Source organism: Dendropsophus ebraccatus, chromosome 5 (assembly GCF_027789765.1).
Source record: "Dendropsophus ebraccatus isolate aDenEbr1 chromosome 5, aDenEbr1.pat, whole genome shotgun sequence".
NCBI classification, from domain to species: Eukaryota; Metazoa; Chordata; class Amphibia; order Anura; family Hylidae; genus Dendropsophus; species Dendropsophus ebraccatus.
This window is the reverse complement of record NC_091458.1, coordinates 134,093,249-134,113,091: the sequence shown is the minus strand read 5'-3', so window position 1 is coordinate 134,113,091 and position 19,843 is coordinate 134,093,249. Positions and strand designations below refer to the sequence as shown.

General features: G+C 46.1%; 1 protein-coding gene across 1 annotated transcript in view; it reads left to right on the top strand.

Moving 5' to 3' along the window:
* Positions 1–417: 417 nt before the first annotated feature.
* LOC138794200 (adhesion G protein-coupled receptor B2-like) overlaps positions 418–19,843 on the top strand; it is a 47,359-nt gene continuing 27,933 nt past the window's right edge. Inside the window, exon 1 of the mRNA XM_069972978.1 lies at positions 418–485. The gene's annotated coding sequence lies outside the window, so the exon portion shown is untranslated. The remainder of the gene's footprint in view (positions 486–19,843) is intronic.

Genomic DNA, 19,843 nt, shown 5'->3' with positions numbered 1-19,843 from the left:
CATGCTTCTCCTAACTGGATAACCCCTTTAACTCTGCTCAATGTGTAGTGCAGGTGCCAAACAGCTGATCTGCAAGGATTCCAGTTCTGTGGATAGCTCATCTGTTAATTTTGACTGAAAAAAAAAACCTTTAAAGGACCTTAAGCTACTGTATAAGACAACTATTTTACCTGCAGTTATTGGGCATCAAATATTCAAATCTGCACAGCTTTATGCTTTTGCAGGTAGAAAAATTACCCTAACACATTGTTAAACTGTGAATAGTTTAGATGGATAATTACTGAAATATCTTTTTTTTACTTTGCGATTTTACATTCCCATTATTCAAATGCCATCAGTTAGCTTCCACTCTTGTTTTGCAGATAGGAGCCCGCTGCACTTTTCTACTCTGAAAAAGAATGTCAATGAAGAAATGGATTAAAATAGAAGGCTTCTACTATACTTTGTGATTCGATCAAATTTAAAACGGAAGCCCAAAAGTGAGGGTAAGCACAGCCTAAAGTAGTCAAGTTAATATTTCCTTAGCAGCCTATACATATGTTAGTTGGGTAACCCTCTGTACGTAAATTGTATGTATGTATATTGTTTTGGCTGTCATCATGTTTTACATGTAGAGTTATACCGGCATTTTATTCTGTGCCTGTTAGCCCTTGGGTGTTAATAGCTGGAGGGTTTCTATGTGTGATAGCATCTCCATACTATATTAGGGGGATTTATTAAGATGGGCATACTTTTACACGATCTTAAATTAGTCCCGCCCCCTTTCCACGGCCAAATTCACACGTCTCTTTAGTGAATCCGGCCAGCCGTGTGCCCGACCCTGCACCTGGCACAACAAATCTACACCTGCTTTCAGGGGCACACCTCCTCCCTGACTTGCCACCAACCCCCCCTCCCCCCATGTATTATTGACAGCCTTTCCTGAAGATAGTCTATATATTTTCAAGGTCAAATAACCTCTCTAAGAGGAGGAGTAAAGGCCTAATAACACCGGGCAATTATCATCCCAAAAGTCTGAAATCGCCCTGTGTAATAGAGTTAGCAATCAGCCGACTATTCGCTTAAAGGGGTACTCCAGCGAAAAACTGTAATTGAAACACATTACAAAGTTATATAACTTATCAGCAATCTGCCCCCATTCCCTATCTTTTCCCCTCTCAATCCCCCACCAGGAAGTGAAGTAAACTCATTCTTATCTAATGACTGTTGACCCCAGGCTTTTCTGTGGCAGCCATTTTGTGACAATGACATCATCAAGAGGGAGGCAGGTATAAGCCCTGTTAGCCCAGCTTCCTTTTGTCAGATCATTCAGGTTGCTAAGCTCTGATTGGCTGAGCAAGATGTAAGACATCTAACAGCTCTACAGAGTCAGTTAGACATCACAGGAGACAAAGTGCATCATGGGAAACCCCAAACCAGGAAGGAAAGAAAAAATGAAACCACCAACTGGAGGTTCAGGGACCTGCAAACAGCAGGAAATTCAAACGGAGACAAGCTCAGGAGGGATGGCAAGTGTAAAAACTATGTTTATGATAGATTTTTTTTTTTATCAGCGCTGGAGTACCCCTTTAAGTCAGTTGGACCTGGTGAAAAAATTATCAGCCCTTGCCCACACATCTTCCTGGGCAAGGAAAAGTGCAGCCAAAAGCTAATTGAAACAAAGGGCCACACAAACAGTTTAGCAATTGTTTGTGCAGCTCTGGATTTCCAAGAAATGAGGAATACAGAGTACTTAAAAATAAGCTTTGTATCTGTATATTATTTTACAACTCTTAATGCGTGTTTGATCAAATGCCAAATTCAGAAAAATATTTTTTTTAAAGTAAATTCATTTTCCTATAAATTTCATTTAATGGAAAGGTTAACAAATCATATGGTATCATGATCTTAGCATGGTCTTAGCTTTAAGCCGGTCTTGTAGCATAGAGTGGTTACTAAATTGCCTATACTGTATTTCTGCTAATAAGGTAATGCTCTTTCTTAGGATTCTTGGTTGGCTTTTCATTTTTTACTTTGTTGAATAGCCTTTTATGTATTTGAAAATTCCTATAATTCCTCCGTCTTTCGTCTTTCTTTGGTCGGTTCTTATTTACTGCCTGACGAACATTGTGCCAGCGGGGAGGAACAGAGGCTATTCAGCAGTACTCAGGACATGCAGTAGGTCATACTGAAAATAACAGTAGCTCACGAATCAATTGGATTTAAAGCACCTAGTAAAATGACAGCCTGTGTCGGACAAATGGGTGTTATCTGTTGTCATGTTCTACTTTCTCTGTCGTTAATCCCATTTTCAACCCCTAAGACCAAATCTTGCAATATTAAATGCAGGTTCTGCCAAGAAAATCCAATTACTTAGCATTATCCTCACCGCTACTGCTCCTGGAAATGCACCACAAGAGCTCACACTCTCATCGCGGTGGCCGTTTCTTGGTACAGTTTGTACTAGTTCTCCAGACTCTGCATGAGCCGCGATGATCTTGTGAGCTGCAAGATCCAAGCTGCAACCGATCAATTCACAATTTACTCAGCTGTAACTGAGAAGTTGTGAATCTTAACCAGGCTGCGAGAAGCCGGAGTGTGGAGATCTAAGGCTGACACGTGTATTCCGACGTAAGCCTGTGAAAACCAACACATTACGGCTTGTGAGTGTCAGCCATTTAAAAACACTTGGATTGCTGCCTTAGCAAATGAGCCACAGAGAGACAGGCACGAAGAAACACTTTGCATCCATTAAATCTACAGACAGTTCCTTCTCTCTTTTACGTCAACTCTTCTCCCTCCTCCTTCAGTCTTCTCCGCTCCACATCACGTCTTCGCTCCACTCCATCAGCCCTGACAGAACCTTGAAAGACACAAGCGGGAGGTTTAATTAAAAGCTGGTCGATTTGACGAACAATCAAATGAGGTCACTCTAGGTTTTTCTTGTTTATCCTCTTGAGATTCACCTGGCGTTTCCTGTTTTCCCCGTCTTATTCTAGGTTGGGGAGAAGGAAATACGAGGAGAGAATATATTGCATATTGTTGATGCAGTCAACTTGACTCAAGAAGAGAAAGCATTGGAAATGAAAAGGATCAGCATTGTATGCGGAAAGCCTAGGCACTAGAGTTGGCTGACTTCGAGCATGCTCGAGTTTGCCTATGGCTGTATCCATGTTTTCCAGGCAGCCTTAGGGCTGCATCCAACTTCATCGCACAGCCGCTGCTAATGCCGCTTGCTCGGGTTTGTATGAACTCAAGCATGCTCAAAGTTAGGTCAACTCTACTATGCACACATTATACTTGCCAACACTTCTTAGCAAACTTTAGATCTCCCAAGATCACAAAAGAGCCAACAATCCCTGTTTCTGCATTTCCCTTCTCTCAAGGTTAATGCTTCCAATGGACACAGCATGCTGGTGGCGGCGCTTGCAGGACAGAAGAATAAAAGAGAAATAAGAAGCGATGTTTTAAATCACAAAGCCACAATGCTCTCTATCATTAATACATCTCCATCCTCACCCCTGCCGAATTTTATTCATGCCAGCAGCAAGGCTCTAGATCCTACAGGAAACCTGTCACCCCCGTGCCGGGGTGACAGGCTCCCGACCCCCTGTTAGATCCCCCTCATTGCGTCCGGTCCCGCTTCCTGAGCTGGTCAGGTGACTAAGATTTCAGCGCCCGAAGCCCGGCGCGCGCGCTTACAGGAGAGTCAGGTGCTTATAGAGAATGAATGGGGAGTCCGATGCTCCGTCATTCTCTATGGGCACCGGACTCTCCTGTGAGCGCGCCGGGCTTCGGGCGCTGAAATCTCAGTCACCCGACCGGCTCAGGAAGCGGGACCCGGTGTGATGAGGTAAGTATAGGGGGATCTAACAGGGGGTCGGGAGCCTGTCACCCCAACATGGGAGGTGACAGGTTTCCTTTAATGCATAGCTATTGTTTGCCCTTTAATCATATTTGGGGACTATGAAAGGTAATGTCTAGTGTGAAATTTAGTGGGGTTATTTCATATTAATATTTAGTTGGGGGTTGATTATGCAGTGCATGTCTATGTTCACACATTGTAATTTTTCAGTGAAGAACGAGCACCGATTGCAATGGAGTCAGCGTCCGTTCTTTACTGCAGGGGCGCATTGCATTGAAGTCAATACAATGCAGCCCGCTGTGTTCACACATCGTTATGTTAAAATATGTTAAAATAATGCTCCTGCCAATTATTTCAGTGAACAGCGTCTGAAAATAATAGTAGTTCACACAATGTGATGTGCGGAGGTGGCCACACTTTACATTAAAGTGAATGGCTAATTGATTTGCGGGCACAACCGATGGTGCCTGCAACTCAATAGTAAAAAAAAAAAAGAATGTTCCTGCAGCCGATACAGAGGTATCAGCTGCAGGAACATCCTTAATGCAGCCCGGCTATGCAGTGGATGCTGTTAAACGCTGTGTGAACATAGCCCATGGTAGTAACTACTTGGGAGCAGTCCCATAAATAAATAGAGGATGGTGTCCAGATACAGCTCACTGTTTCCTTATGGACATGACAGATAAATTCCCTTCAAATGACTGGCATGTAATGTTACATTCCCCCTCTGCAGCATGAAGGAAATTAGTGATCAGATGCGACTTCCCCCATAGGAATGGTCACAGCGTCATAGCAGTTGAGGAGCCATACTTTAATGACTATTGCTCTAAAGTTAGAGTAACTTCTAGGAAGGTTTCTTGGGCTCTGCACACATTAGACTTCTTTGTATAATAAGTGTTCTAGCAGATTTCCATTTTAACTGACGAGAATAGTATAACAATGAACACTATAACAGCCACAAAAAGTTACCAATACAACAGATGCTAACGTAAGAAATGCTATTAGAAACAATGGGAACATTACATAAGCGGGACAGGTCTCTTTGTTTTCCTCTAGGATCAGTAGAACATAATAACGGAGGGTTTCTCTGAATAGAGACTGATCCATGCAAAGAGAAAATGCAGCCCAATGACCGATTGCAGCTCACAGGGAGACCTGCAGCAGAAGGAGAGGTCACAATCCACTTAGTGTGTCTCCCTTCTTGTCCCTTGATGCAATTCTTAAGAATAGAATTTATCATATTTAAAATGGTTTATTATAAGACTAAAGGTAAATCTAGCTGTGTATTAAAAACTAGTTCAGCCTATGGTATAATTGTGGAATCATGTCATCTTGCAATTTCATAGCACTGTGTGGACAGTAATACACAGGCTATTAGCTAGCATTAATTGTTATCTAATATATTCATTAACAGCACCGCTCTTCAAAGCCTTGTGAACCGTGAACCGCTACTAATTCATTCTGTAAGCAGCTATTACAATCCTTCCAAAAGCTTTAAACATCCCCAATACTCCTGATCTCTGTGTAAAAAAATTAAATAAATAAATAAAAAAAATAACACTCGAATGCACTCAGAATAAAGATAGAAATGAACAGTCTTGATTAAAAATCCTATTTGATCTTTTGTGTATACAGGTTTTATTCAGCGTCTTTGTACCTTGATTTTTAACCCCTTCACGCCAGCCATATGGCTATATATGTTCCTGCTGCACCTGCCCCATGCAGCAGGAACGTATATAAACATTCCTGACTGTGAAGGGGGTTTTAACCCCTTAAGGACCGGGCCTGAAATGGCCTTAAGGACCGGAGCAAATTTTATGAATTTGACCAGTGTCACTTTATTCATTAATAACTTCGGGATGCTTTTACCTATCCGGCTGATTCTGAGATTGTTTTCTCGTGACATATTGTACTTCACATTTCTTGTAAATTGGAGTCGATACTTATAACGAATCTTTATGAAAAAACCCAAAATAGCGTGAAAAATTGTGAAAAAATGCATTTTTCCAACTTTAAAACTTTTCTGCTTATACAGAAAATGGTTATACCACATAAATTATATATTAAATAGCATTAGCAACATGTCTACTTTATGTTGGCGGCATTTATTAAACTATATTTCATTTTTTTTAGACAATAGGAAGCTTAAAACATTAGCAGCAAATTTCCAAATTTTCAGTAAAATTTCAAAATCAGATATTTTTAGGGAACTGTTCAGGTTTAAAGTGTATTTGAGGGGACTGTGTGTTAGAAAGCCTCACGAAGCACCCCATTTCAGAAACTGCACCCCCTAAACTCTGCAAAAGCACATCCAGAAAGTTTTTTAACCCTTTAGGGGAGTCACAGAAATAAAAGCTAAGTGTGTAAGAAATTTGAAAATTTTAATTTTCTGTGCAGAGATTTTATTGTAATCCAATATTTTTCATAATTATAAACCTATTACCAGAGAAATGCACCCCAATATTGATTGCCCCATTTCTGCAGTTTATAGAAATACCCCATATGTGGCCCTATTGCGCTATTTGACGCAACCACAAGCCTCAGATATAAGGGAGCGCCTAGTGAATTTCAATGGCTCCGTTATTTTTGGTCATTTTTGACTGTACCACTTCAGGTTGGCAGAGGCTCTGGGGTGCCAAAACCTAAAAAACACCCCTAAAGGGACACCATTTAGAAAACTACACCCCTCAAGGAATGTAACAAGGGGTGCGGTGAGCATCTGGACCCCACAGGTGCTTCACAGATTTTCCAAACAATATGGCTTGAAAAAAGACTAAAGTATTTTTTACACTAAAATGTTGTTCTAGCCTTCAATTTTTCATTTTCACAAAGGGATAAAAGGAAAAAAAAAACACAAAACATGTAGCACAGTTTCTCCCGAGTACGGAAATACCCCACATGTGGACATAAAGTGCCAAGCGGGCGCAGGACGAGCCTCCAAAGGGAAGGAGCGCCAATTGGCTTTTGGAAGCTGGATTTCACTGGAATGGATTTCAAGGGCCATGTCGCATTTACAGAGCCCTCGTGCTGCCAAGACACTGGAAACCCCCCACAAGTGACCCCATTCTGGAAACTACACCCCTCAAGGAATCTAACAAGGGGTGCAGTGAGCATATGGACCCCACTGGTGACGGGCACAAATGTGGAAAAATGTGACGTGAAAGTGAAAATTTTCATTTTTTCACTTTCATGGCACAAATGTGCCCGTCATCCAGGGGTCCATATCCTCACTGCACCCCTTGTTAGATTCCTTGAGGGGTGTAGTTTCCAGAATGGGGTCACTTGTGGGGGGTTTACAGTGTTTTGGCAGCACAAGGGCTCTGTAAATGCGACATGGCGTTCATCATCCATTCTAGCCAAATCCAACCTCTAAAATCCAAATGGCGCTCCTTCCCTTGGGAGGCTTGCCCTGCACCCACATGGCGCTTTATGTCCACACGTGGGGTATTTACGGACTCGGGGGAAATTGCTCTACACATTTTGTGTGTTTTTTTCTCTTTTAACCCCTTGTGAAAATGATAAATTCAAGGCTAGACCAACATTATAGTGTAAAAAATTTAATATTTCATTTTCACGCCACATTGTTCCACATTTGTGCCCGTCACCAGTGGGGTCCATATGCTGACTACACCCCTTGTTACATTCCTTGAGGGGTGTAGTTTCCATAATAGGGTCACTTGTGGGGGGTTTAACTGTCTTGGCAACACAGGGGCCTTTTGAATGCAACATGGCCCCTCGAAATCCATTCCATCCAAATCCAGCCTTCAAAAACCAAATGGCGCACCTTCCCTTTGGAGGCTTACCCTGCACCCGCATGGCGCTTTATGTCCACATGTGGGGTATTTCCGTACTCAGGGGAAATTGCTCTACACATTGTGTTTTTTTTTATCTTTTAACCCCTTGTGAAAATGAAAAAATCAAGACAAGATCAATGATTTAGAGTAAAAATTTTAAAAAAATTACACTAAATGTTGGTCTAGCCTTGATTTTTTTCCATTTCCACAAGGGGTTAAAAAAGAAAATGAACACAAAACGTGTAGGGTAGTTTCCCCTGAGTACGAAAATACCCCACATGTGGACATAATTTGCCATATGGGCACAGGGCAAGTCACCAAAAGGACAGAGCGCCATTTAGAGGCTGGAATGGGGGATGGAGGCCATGTCGCAATTACAAAGCTCCTGTGCTGCCAGAACAGTAGAAACCCCCGACAAGTGACCCCATTCTGGAAACTACACCCCATAAGGAATCTAACAAGGGGTGCAGTGAGCATATGGACCCCACTAGTGATGGGCACATGTGTAGGACATGTGCCGTGAAAATAAAAAATACCATTTTTTTCATTTTCACGTCCCAAATGTGGCCGTCACCAGGGGGCCATATACCCGCTGCCCCACTTGTTAGATTCCTTATGGGGTGTAGTTTCCAGAATGGGGTCACTTGTGGGGGGTTTCTACTGTCCTGGCCGCACAGAGGCTTTGTAATTGCATCATGGCCTCCTCTAATGGGAATGGCAGCCATACCTACTTAGCTGGGGAAAAGGGACAATTCTAATTTATTTGGAGGTATTAGGCCAATTATTAGTTTATAAGGTTGGAAATGACAGGTGTCCATCAAATTCAACCTGTGTTGATCCAGAGGAAGGCAAAAACCCCTCGTGAGGCAGACGACAGTAGCCTCATCACAGGGGAAAAATTCCTTCCCGACTCCATAATGGCGATCAGAATAATCCCTGGATCAACGTGACCCCTGAAATAGGAATAAGGGACAGAATTTAGATAATGTAGAACCCCAATGACGTGTAGTACGCCTTGGAGCGATCCAGTATGTAGAGGCCGGGGGGATCAGGACAGGTGTCACACTGGTAAATGGTGTCCTTCCTGATCCCCCTGTTACCCCACACTCTGCACTTCTTCTGGGGTCTCCTGTTCTCCAGTGTGGGGGACGTCACCTGGAAAATGTTGTCCTGGTGCGATACGGGGTCCTTCATATCCAGAAGCGCTGGGTCCGCTCCATGGCTGCTAAATATTAGGGCGCTATTACTACTTCTGATATGTTCGGATCGTGCCGCAAGCTACAGTAGCTCAGGCAGCGAGGGACCAGAAGAGGGGGTGCTGGTATAAAAGTTATCCCCGTACGGGTGGTGGTGACCTTTATCCAGCAGTGGGAAGATCAGTTCCCGGACGATCTCCCCACTAACTCCGAGGATGGGGGGGGGGGCATCTGGCGGCTGGATTCGGGTGTCCCTTCCTTCATACACTCTAAGGGTACGTGCACACTGCGGAATCGCGAAGGATAACCCTTTGTGCATTCCGCAGTTGGCACCCGCCGGCGGACTGATGCAGGCGCACGTCTCCGTCCGTGTCGTAGACTCCATTCTATGCACGGGCGGATTCCGCTCTGCGTCCAACGTGTTGATGGAATGACGGATAATGGAATCCGCCCATGCATAGGATAGAGTCTATGACACAGGCGGAGACGCGCCCCTGCATCAGTCCGCCGGCGGGTGCCAGCTGCGGAATGCACGAAGGGTTATCCTTCGCCATTCCGCAGTGTGCACGTACCCTAAATCTGTAAGTGTACCCTGAGGTACTCTCACAGAGTTTGTAGAATTTCACGCCATACCGTCATCTCTTATTGGGACGGTACTGGCGGAAAAGACGTGTCTGGGGGGCAGCGTACGCTACGCTACTCCCAGACACGTCACTGGATGATGAGGAGGATGAGGATGAATGGAGGAAAGAAGGATCCCCCCAATTCATCCTCACTGGCTGTTTCGGTGTCGGAGGCAATAATAATGTATGCGTCCGACACCGAAAACACCCTGGGGGCCATCTTTATATGGGGATTGGTATATGGGGTATGTAGTGGTGTAGTGTAAAACTTTATTCAATGTAGTGTGGTGTAATGCAGTGTTTTTTTACGTGTTTTTTACAGTAAGTATACAAAAAAAACCTACGCCAAAAATGGTGTTGCTGATGAATGCCGCACTTATGTTCGGCACTTATAAGCAGACCGTGGCAGTAGGATATAAAAAAAAAACACCCTACGCCAAAAAGGAGGAGTTGCTGATTAGCAGCGCACTTTCGTGCGATGCTGATCAACACTCAGCGGCGATAGGGTGCGGAAAATAGAAAAAAAAAAAATTGGGAAAAAATTTTTTTTTTTTACTACATTCTGAACATCCCTGTAGTGGCTGATACGTGTATTACACTTATCAGCCGCTAGGGGGCAGCAGAGCGCAAGATCCGAAAATAGACGACGCTGGAGCCGGAAAAATACGAAAATAGACGACGCTGGAGCCGGAAACAGCCGATCGGGACTCACGGAAGAAGCCGAAGTCCCGACAAGAGGAAGTGGACGCCGGGAACCCGGAAGACGCCGATCAGGACCCCGGGACAGGTGAGTAATGTACAAATACCTGCTCCGGACCCCTCAGCTACCTAGCTGAGGGGTCCGGAGCAGGTATTTATTACTTGTGGGGACTTTGATCGCCGTGAACGGCCGGCCGGCTGGCCGGCCGTTCACGGCGATCGGGACGGTGGTACCGTGACCACCATTACTTTTTACAGTAATGGCGGTCGGTGCCGTCCTCGGACAGCACCGACCGCCATTTTTTTCCGGGTCATCGGGCCACCGATGGCCCGGAAAGGTTCCGATCGCCGCTATGGGCTTATCAGCCAATAGCGGCGATCGTCGGCATGGGGGGGGTTAACAACCCTCCATGCCGACAGGGAGAGATGGCCTGCTATGTATTATAGCAGGCTATCTCCCCCGATCGGGACCCGGCCGGCCGCGGCGCCCGTTTAAAGGGATGACGTACCGGCACGTCATGGGTCCTTAAGTGACAGTGATCCATGACGTGCCGGTACGTCATGGGTCCTTAAGAGGTTAATATTTGCAGGGCCGTTTCAATGCGATCGGCCCTGCACACATTACTGTCCACAGACCTGGTAATGACAGGCAGCGGCTGTCCTGCAGCTGCCTGTCATTAACCACTTTAAGGTAGGACAAGCACCTGTCAATGACTGATCAGAACCCAATTTGGTCCCTGGGTCACACTTACTTGTGCCGACTGGTGGGGGTAAGCCACTTACTTCCATCCTGCCGGATCTTCGATCTGTGCTCTCAGGCAGACTCTATGTACAGATTGCTGATAATACTGATGAACGCAAGGCAATACTTACTGTATATATGCAATACAAAAAAAATAAAAAATACAAATCAAAAAGCTTAAAAACATAAAAAAAAGCTAATAAAAATGCCCCAATAAAAATTTATATTACTCCTGTCAGGACTGGCTAGAACAGACAGGACAGAGACAGTGGGCCCTGAATCTGAACCCACCACTGGCCCTGCCTAATTGCCTCGGCCGACCCTAAACGGTCGCGGACAACCACGAAGGCGTTCCCTACGCTGCGTAAGTGAAACACAGAACAGCACGAACAGACACACACAATAAAGAATAGTCGAACAAGCCGGGTCAAACCACACAGGCAACGCAGTACAAAATCGAAATACAAGGGATAGTCGGAGGTCAGGCAGAGGTCAGAACACGAGCAGTCAGGCAGAAGGGATTAGGACGGGATACGCAGGAGAAGGACAAGGGGAGCTGGGATCAGAACAACTAATAGCCAGCAATTACCAGCTGGCTTTCACATTACTTTATACTGGACCAGGAGCCCGGACCAGACACTGATTGGTCCGGTCTCCTGATCCAGCAATCACTGCAGCTGCGGTGCTGCAGACCAAGCGGCAGAGCGATCTGCCACTCAGCCCGCACGCCGCATCAGCTGCACTGCCCGGTCAGCTGACTGACTGTCACGTGAGACCGCGGCGTCCCCGGTTACTAGGGACGCCGTCGGGTCTCCGTGACGTCACTCCGCTCCGGCGGGCGGAGCTCCGGCGCGTTCTCGAGCCGGCCGCCGGAGCAGAGGCCGGGGAAGACGCCGCAGGAGCCAGGTCAGGTGAGTTCCTGACATTACCCCCCCTCTTATGAGGGGCCTCAGGACCCTTATCCACTGGACCGGGTTTAGACGGATTCTGGGTATGAAATCGTCGGATTAACTGAGGAGCGTGTATATCTCTAACTGCCACCCATGTACGCTCCTCTGGTCCAAAACCCTTCCAGTGGACTAGGTATTGTAACGAACCCTGCACCCACCGAGAGTTTAGAATTCTCTCAACCTCATACTCCAGTTCACCCTGGACGACCAGCGGAGCAGGAGGAGGTGACGGAAACACTGGTGGCACATATCTTTTCAGCAAGGCTTTATGAAAAACCGAATGAATCCTTAGGGACGATGGTAGTTTGAGCCTGAAAGTTACTGGGTTAATAACCTCTACGATCATGTATGGCCCAATGTATTTGGGTGCCAGTTTACCTGATTGGACTTTCAATTTCAGGTTTTTTGTTGAGAGCCAGACCTTTTCACCTACAACATATTGATGGCCAGATATGCGTCTTCTGTTGGCATACTTTTAAACAGATCAGGAATTAAAGGCAAGGGGTGCTGATTCTTAACTGTAATCTTATTCAACTCCCGGTAATCAATACAGGGACGGAGACCCCCGTCCTTCTTCCCAACGAAAAAGAACCCCGCCCCCATGGGAGAAGAAGATGGGCGTATATGACCTTTACGCAGGCTATCTTTTACATATTCCCTCATAGCCTCCCTCTCAGGACAGGACAGATTGAAAATCCGACCTCGAGGATATTTGACCCCAGGAAGTAACTCGATAGCACAATCATATGGTCTGTGTGGTGGTAATTCTTCTACTGCCTTTTCGTCGAACACATCAACATAGTCTGATAAAAATTCCGGAACCTCCCCCTCTCCGGAGGAGCATTCCGCAAGAGACACAGCATTACAGTGGGAGGCACATCCAGGCCCCCATCGTACCAGCTCCCTGTTGGGCCAATCAAAGATAGGGTTGTGAGTCTCCAACCAGGGCAACCCCAGAATCACGTCAGATGACAAGTTATGCATGAGTAGGAAGTCGAGTCTTTCCACATGGACAGACCCCACCTTGACCTCAAGACACGGTGTCATATAACGTACACTTCCCTGGGCAAAAGGGGCAGAATCTGCTCCAGTGACATTAACAGGACGCTGGAGCAGCAAGGGACATACCTCCAAACCAGAAAAAAACATAGGATTAACAAAGTTGGTTGAAGATCCAGAATCAACTTGGGCGTACCCATTAATACTTTTACTCCCCACAGACAAAGAAATTGGTAACAACAACTTATTTTTGAAGGTTACCTGTGCGCCTGAGAGACCCCTTCGACAATCTCTCAGGCGTTGAAGTTTTCCGGCGGTGGTCCTGGCCTGGAAGGGCATTGCCGAACTTGGTGTCCTGCTTTACCGCAATAAAGGCACAAATTATTCTGCAGGCGATGGGCACGTCGGGCTTTAGCATCAGTGGCATCCACCTGCATCGGCTCTTCGGGTAGTGGTACGACTGGGAGAGAGGATTTGGGGAGAGAGGGCGGTGATACAGGGGCTCTAGGGTGGTCAGGGGTACCCTTCTCTCTCTGTCGGTCCCTGAGTCGTCGGTCAACCCTGATAGCTAGTGTCATGCTGTCCTCAAGCGAATCAGGAGTAGGGTATGCCACCAACATATCTTTCAGTCTGTCACAGAGACCCACTCGAAACTGATATCTGAGGGCCGAATCGTTCCACGTGGAGAGACCGCTCCACTGCCGGAATTCTGAGCAGTACTCCTCCACTGGACGTCGGCCCTGTCTCAACCCAGTCAGCTGTCGTTCAGCGTTAGCTGCACAGTCAGGGTCATCATACAATAGACCCAGGGCAGAAAAGAACTGGTCGGGACTCTGTAGGTGAGGGGAGTCAGATGGTAGGGAAAATGCCCACTCCTGTGGCGGTCCTTGGAGGAGGGACATGATGATGCCCACCCTCTGAACCTCATCCCCAGACGAAGTAGGGCGTAACCTAAAATACAGCTTACACCCCTCTCTGAAGGCACGGAATCTCCTCCTGTCCCCCGAGAACTTATCAGGAAGTTGAACAGGTGGTTCAGGAGGTGTGGGGGAGGTCACCGTGAGCTGTCGGGGTGCCGTCTCCTGTTCTTGGACCCTTACAGCGAGCTCCTGAACCATCGTGTTGAGTCGCTGCATTTGGTCCACAATGTTAGTCAGGGCTGTTCGGTTGTCCATGAGGCAACTGGCGGTATTGGCTGGCTATTCTGTCAGGACTGGCTAGAACAGACAGGACAGAGACAGTGGGCCCTGAATCTGAACCCACCACTGGCCCTGCCTAATTGCCTCGGCCGACCCTAAACGGTCGCGGACAACCACGAAGGCGTTCCCTACGCTGCGTAAGTGAAACACAGAACAGCACGAACAGACACACACAATAAAGAATAGTCGAACAAGCCGGGTCAAACCACACAGGCAACGCAGTACAAAATCTAAATACAAGGGATAGTCGGAGGTCAGGCAGAGGTCAGAACACGAGCAGTCAGGCAGAAGGGATTAGGACGGGATACGCAGGAGAAGGACAAGGGGAGCTGGGATCAGAACAACTAATAGCCAGCAATTACCAGCTGGCTTTCACATTACTTTATACTGGACCAGGAGCCCGGACCAGACACTGATTGGTCCGGTCTCCTGATCCAGCAATCACTGCAGCTGCGGTGCTGCAGACCAAGCGGCAGAGCGATCTGCCACTCAGCCCGCACGCCGCATCAGCTGCACTGCCCGGTCAGCTGACTGACTGTCACGTGAGACCGCGGCGTCCCCGGTTACTAGGGACGCCGTCGGGTCTCCGTGACGTCACTCCGCTCCGGCGGGCGGAGCTCCGGCGCGTTCTCGAGCCGGCCGCCGGAGCAGAGGCCGGGGAAGACGCCGCAGGAGCCAGGTCAGGTGAGTTCCTGACAACTCCCTTTCCTATCATACGAATAAAAATATTTAAAAAATATATAAAAAAAATAATCATTTTATATATGGACTGATCCATTAAAATATAACAATATTATTCCTGCATGGTAAACAGCGTAGATGAAAAGCAAAAAAAAAAAACCCACCAAGATTGCTTTTTTTCTTAAAATTCTAAAAAAAATTCTAAAAACTTAGTAAGAAACAATCAAAATTACACCAATATGACACCAATAAAGAAAAAATGACACCCCAACCATCTCTATAGGTGGAAAAATAACAGCGCTATGGCTCTTGGGAGGAACATTGCATCAATTTCACCTTGACATCTGTTTGGCCTGACTCTTCGGTCATACATAGAGATGAGCGAACCTCAAGCATGCTCGAGTCGATCCGAACCGAACATTTGAGTAGCGGTGGCTGCTGAACTTGGATAAAGCCCTAAGGCTATGTGGAAAGCATGGATATAGTCATTGGCTGTATCCATGTTTTCCAGACAACCTTAGAGCTTTATCCAAGTTCAGCAGCCCCCGCTAATCAAATGCTGAACGATCGGGTTCGGATGGACTCGAACCTGAACTCGGTTCGCTCATCTCTAGTCATACACCATTTCTTGTTTTCCAATATTCTTGTTTATTAAAACTTAAAACGAGGATTAAAGGGCCTTTAAATTGGCATATCAAGTAGGTTTTATTGGGTCGACAACAACCCCTTTTAAATACCTTTAATTCGAGACATTTATATTAGGCAGCCAATAGATGGATAGGAAGAGAACTGAAATGATAAACTTTCAAATGAACTTGTCCACAAAATCAAAGGAAAGCAGGGTAAATATTAAAGTGGTTGCTTTAAAAACTGATGGCTCTCAATGCTATATTGTAGTGGGGGTCCGACTCCTCATACTGTCGCCAATCAGCTGATTGATGATGCTTCAGGACAAGTGTTGCATCCTCTTCAATGTTTTCCTTCACTTCTTGCAATTGCCATATTATTAGTGGCTGTGATGTTCAATTGAATGGGGTAATGCTGCAGTACCTAGTTCCACTGCTACTAATGGTTTTGCTATTAACAGTACGATTGCAAGGACAAGTAGAAGTAAACACTGTAGAATCTGAAGTGTTTTCATGCGCATTGCTTACTCCTCAGTCACAGGTAATAATGAGATTTCATTCTGGTCAGAAATGTAGGAATTGCAAATATTCTAGAACTTTTTGTAGGCGGTTATGTGAATTGTATTGGTAGAGTATTGTGGAAATCTCGGGGGGGGGGGGGGGGGGGCTGACACTAAAGTTTATTGTATCTGTTGGAGATTTTATGTGAAAATGAGGGGAATCGTTATTATACATGTATGGTCATTGTGGTTGAAACTGTGGGTCTTTAGCTGGAGTTTGGGGGTCTACTATATCTGACACACCTGTGCAGAAAAAAAGTTGGAAATCAGTTAAGGGTATGTTATGCATTGTCCCTTATGTATGAGTTCCCCAACCTTTTTTAGGTCACTATCCAGTTTTAGGCTATGTTCACACGGCGTGTGAGACCAGCCGTTCCGTTACCTCGGCAAGGTCACAGAACGGCCGGTCTCTGGCTGGATCATCTCGGCCGGTACTCAAGTACTGGCTGGATGATTTTTCCGGCCGCAGAGCTCTGATGCGGGCGCATCAGCGTTGCTTGCTTCACTGTGTGAACTGACTGACATGTCAGTTTTTTCCCGTGCCGCATGGGATCCCGGCCGGATTGCATACGATGTGTGCAGGGGCGGTCTTGGCATTTCTGGGGCCCCAAGCGAAGTTATGTCTGGGCCCCCCCCCCCTTGACACCCGTTCCAAAACAATAGACCGCTGTGTGTTGCCCCCAGTAGTATATACCCCTTGTGCGCTACCGCCAGTAATATATACTCCTTGTGTTCTGCCCCCAATAGTATATACCCCTTGTGTCCTGCCCCCAGTAGTATATACCCCTTGTTTGCTTCCCCCAGTAGTATATAGACCCCTGTGTGTTCCCCCAGTTATATGTAGCCCCCCCTGTGCTCCCCCAGAAGTATATAGACCTCCTGTGTGCTGCCCCAGTTGTATATAGACCCCCTGTGTGCTCCCCTACTAGTATTTAGCCCCCCTGTGTGCTCCCCCACTTGGATATAGACCCCTGTGTGCTCCTCCAGTAGTATATAAACCCCTTGTGTGGTTCCCCCAGTAGTATATAGACCCCCTGTGTGCCCCACCAGTTTTATATAGACCCCTTGTGTGCTGCCCCAGTAGTATACAGACCCCTGTGTGCTCCCCCAGTAGTATATAGCCCCCTGTGTGCTCCCCCACTTGGATATAGACCTCCTGTGTTCTCTCCAAGTTGTATATAGACCCCATTTTGCTGCCCCAAGTAGTATATAGACCCCTGTGTGCTGCCTCCAGTAGTATAAAGACCCCTCTGTGAAGTCCCAGTAGTCTATAGCCCCCCTGTGTGCTCCCCCTGTTATATAGCCCCCCTGTGTGCTCCCCCAATTTATATAGACCCCTGATGTGCGCTCCCCCAGTTAAACAGACCCCTGTGTGCTCCACCTCCCATATAGTATATAACACAATAAAACAAACACTTATACTCACCTGGGTCCGGGCGTCTCCTCTTCTCTTCACTCTTGTGGCCGCAGGAAGGGTTTTCCCTGCGATCACAAGAGACCGCACTCCCCTTGTCCTGGCGCCGATGCTCCAGTGATGTCACTGGAGCGCCGCCACCACAAGGACAAAGCTGCCACTTGTGACCGCAGGGAAAACCCTTCCTGGGGCCACAAGAGTGACTGACAGGAAGGGGGCCAATGTCTCCCGCCCTGTCAGTGCTGCTGCATGTAACTATGAGCGCTCATTACGAGTGCTCATAGTTACAGTTCAGATGGCAGCAGCGAGCGGGGCAGCGGCCCTGTCCAGCGGTCTTGAGCACAAGAGCGGGGCGTGGGGGCCCTGGATGTTGGGGGCCCCAAGCGATCGCTTGGGGTGCTTGGTGCCAAAGACCGCCACTGGATGTGTGTACGCTCCGGCCGGGATCCCATAGCAAATAAGGCTATGTTCAACTCCTCAAAACTACGGCCGTAGTTCTGCGGCGAGAACTACGGCCGTAGTTTTACGTAGTGTGAACATAGCCTTAAATACAATATTCACAGAATAACATACTGTACAAGTAATGTCAGCTCCAGGGCTAGTTAGCCCAAAATGCAATACATGTATGTTATTGGTATCCCCTTAGATGCCACAGTCAGTGGTGACGATGGCTTTTAAGTAGTTTAGGGGGGAGATTTGTTGGCTGTGTCATTCATAATCTGCCTGTTTGATAACATTGCAGGCTGCTGATGGGTTGCTATGGCAGCCGGGATCAGTTTTACACTGACAGGCAATAATATTTTGGTAAACTAATGTAAAATGAAGTTAATTAAAAAATTCTAAAATAGTTTTCTTTTATAGAAGTGTTTTTGAAAAAAAAATACACATATTCAAATACACATATAATGAAAACTACAACTTGACCTGCAAAAAACAAACCCACATATGGCAATATCAACAGAAAAATAAAAAAAAGAGCTCCTGTCTTCACATATTTCTTTTTCTTTATGTATTATTATTTTCAGGTGAGGTTTCTAGAATATGGCGAAATCAAAACAACCTTGTATTATTTTTAGAAGAGTGTTTCTAAAATTAAATTGTAAAAAGACTGGCAAAATCAATGTATTGATTTGAACTCTACATTGAAACAAAAAAGGAAAAAGTTATGACTTGAAATTTTATAAAAAAAAAAAATGCTTGGTCTTTAAATGGGCATAGGAATATAGAAAAACTTTTGATATGTTAGAAAGACATGTCAAAAGCTTTGACTGGTCGATCGGGGTCTCACGACCTAGGAGATCAAGCCTGGATTTATAAGTCTATGGGGCCGCAGTACAGAGACGATTGACAGTAGAGAAGTCAAGTACACTACCCCACTCTTCTCCCCACTCCTTTCCCTGATTGGTGGGGGTCCCATTAGTGAGATCCCGAATGAAAAAGAGCTTTTGAAATGTCCCTGTGACATGTTAGAAGTTTTTTTCTTAATGACAGGTGTGCTTTAAAGGAGAACTCTGGCTGGGCCACATTTCTTCAAAATGTCGGGGAGGGGATAGGTAAAAATAAAAACATCCACTTAACTTCACATCTCCCACGCTGTCTCCTGCATTCCGCATATCAGATCCCTAGCTGCTTCCAGGTATTAAGACGAGACTTTAGACGTGTCGTGGTAGGCCCACTCAGCCATTCAGCGGCCGTAGCGGTGTCCCAACTCTGCCACTGAATGGCTCAGTGGGCCTGCCATGTCACATCCCAAGTCCTGTCCCAAGACCCTTAAACGGCCAGACACTGGGGACCAGGGCAGCAAAAGAAAGGTGGGTGCATGAGCCCAATTGATGTTATTGCTTTCTCTCACCCCCTCCTCAGGCATTCTAAAAAAAAAAAAAAAAAAGGTCCTGGCCGGAGTTCTACTTTAAGATCAACATAGGCTTCATCGATAAGGATTAAAAGGCACAGCAGAATCTTCAGATGGATGAAAAGCCGCTAATAATAGATAGTAACATAGTAAATAAGGTTGAAAGAAGACAAGAGTCCATTAGGTTCAACCTAGGGAAACCCTACTGTGTTGATCCAGGAAAGGCAAAAACCCCCACGAGGCAGACGACAACCACCCCCCCACAGGGAGAAAACTCCCCCCCCCCCCCCCGACTCCAATGGCAACCAGAACAATCCCTGGATCAACGTATCACCGGAAATCTAATGCCCATAACTTGTAATATTATATTATTCAAGAAAAGCATCCAGGCCTCCCTTGAACTTATTTAATGAATCGGCCATGACAACATCATGTGGCAGAGAGTTCCACAGTCTTACCGCTCGTACAGTAAAGAACCTGCGTCGATGCTGATTATAAAATCTTCTTTCCTCTAGACGTAGAGGATGCCCCCTTGTCATGGTTACAGACCTAGGAGTAAAAAGACCACTACAAAGATCTCTGTACTGTCCATTCATATATTTGTACATTGTGATCAGATCGCCCCTAAGAAGTCTTTTTTCTAGCGTAAATAACCCCAAGCGTG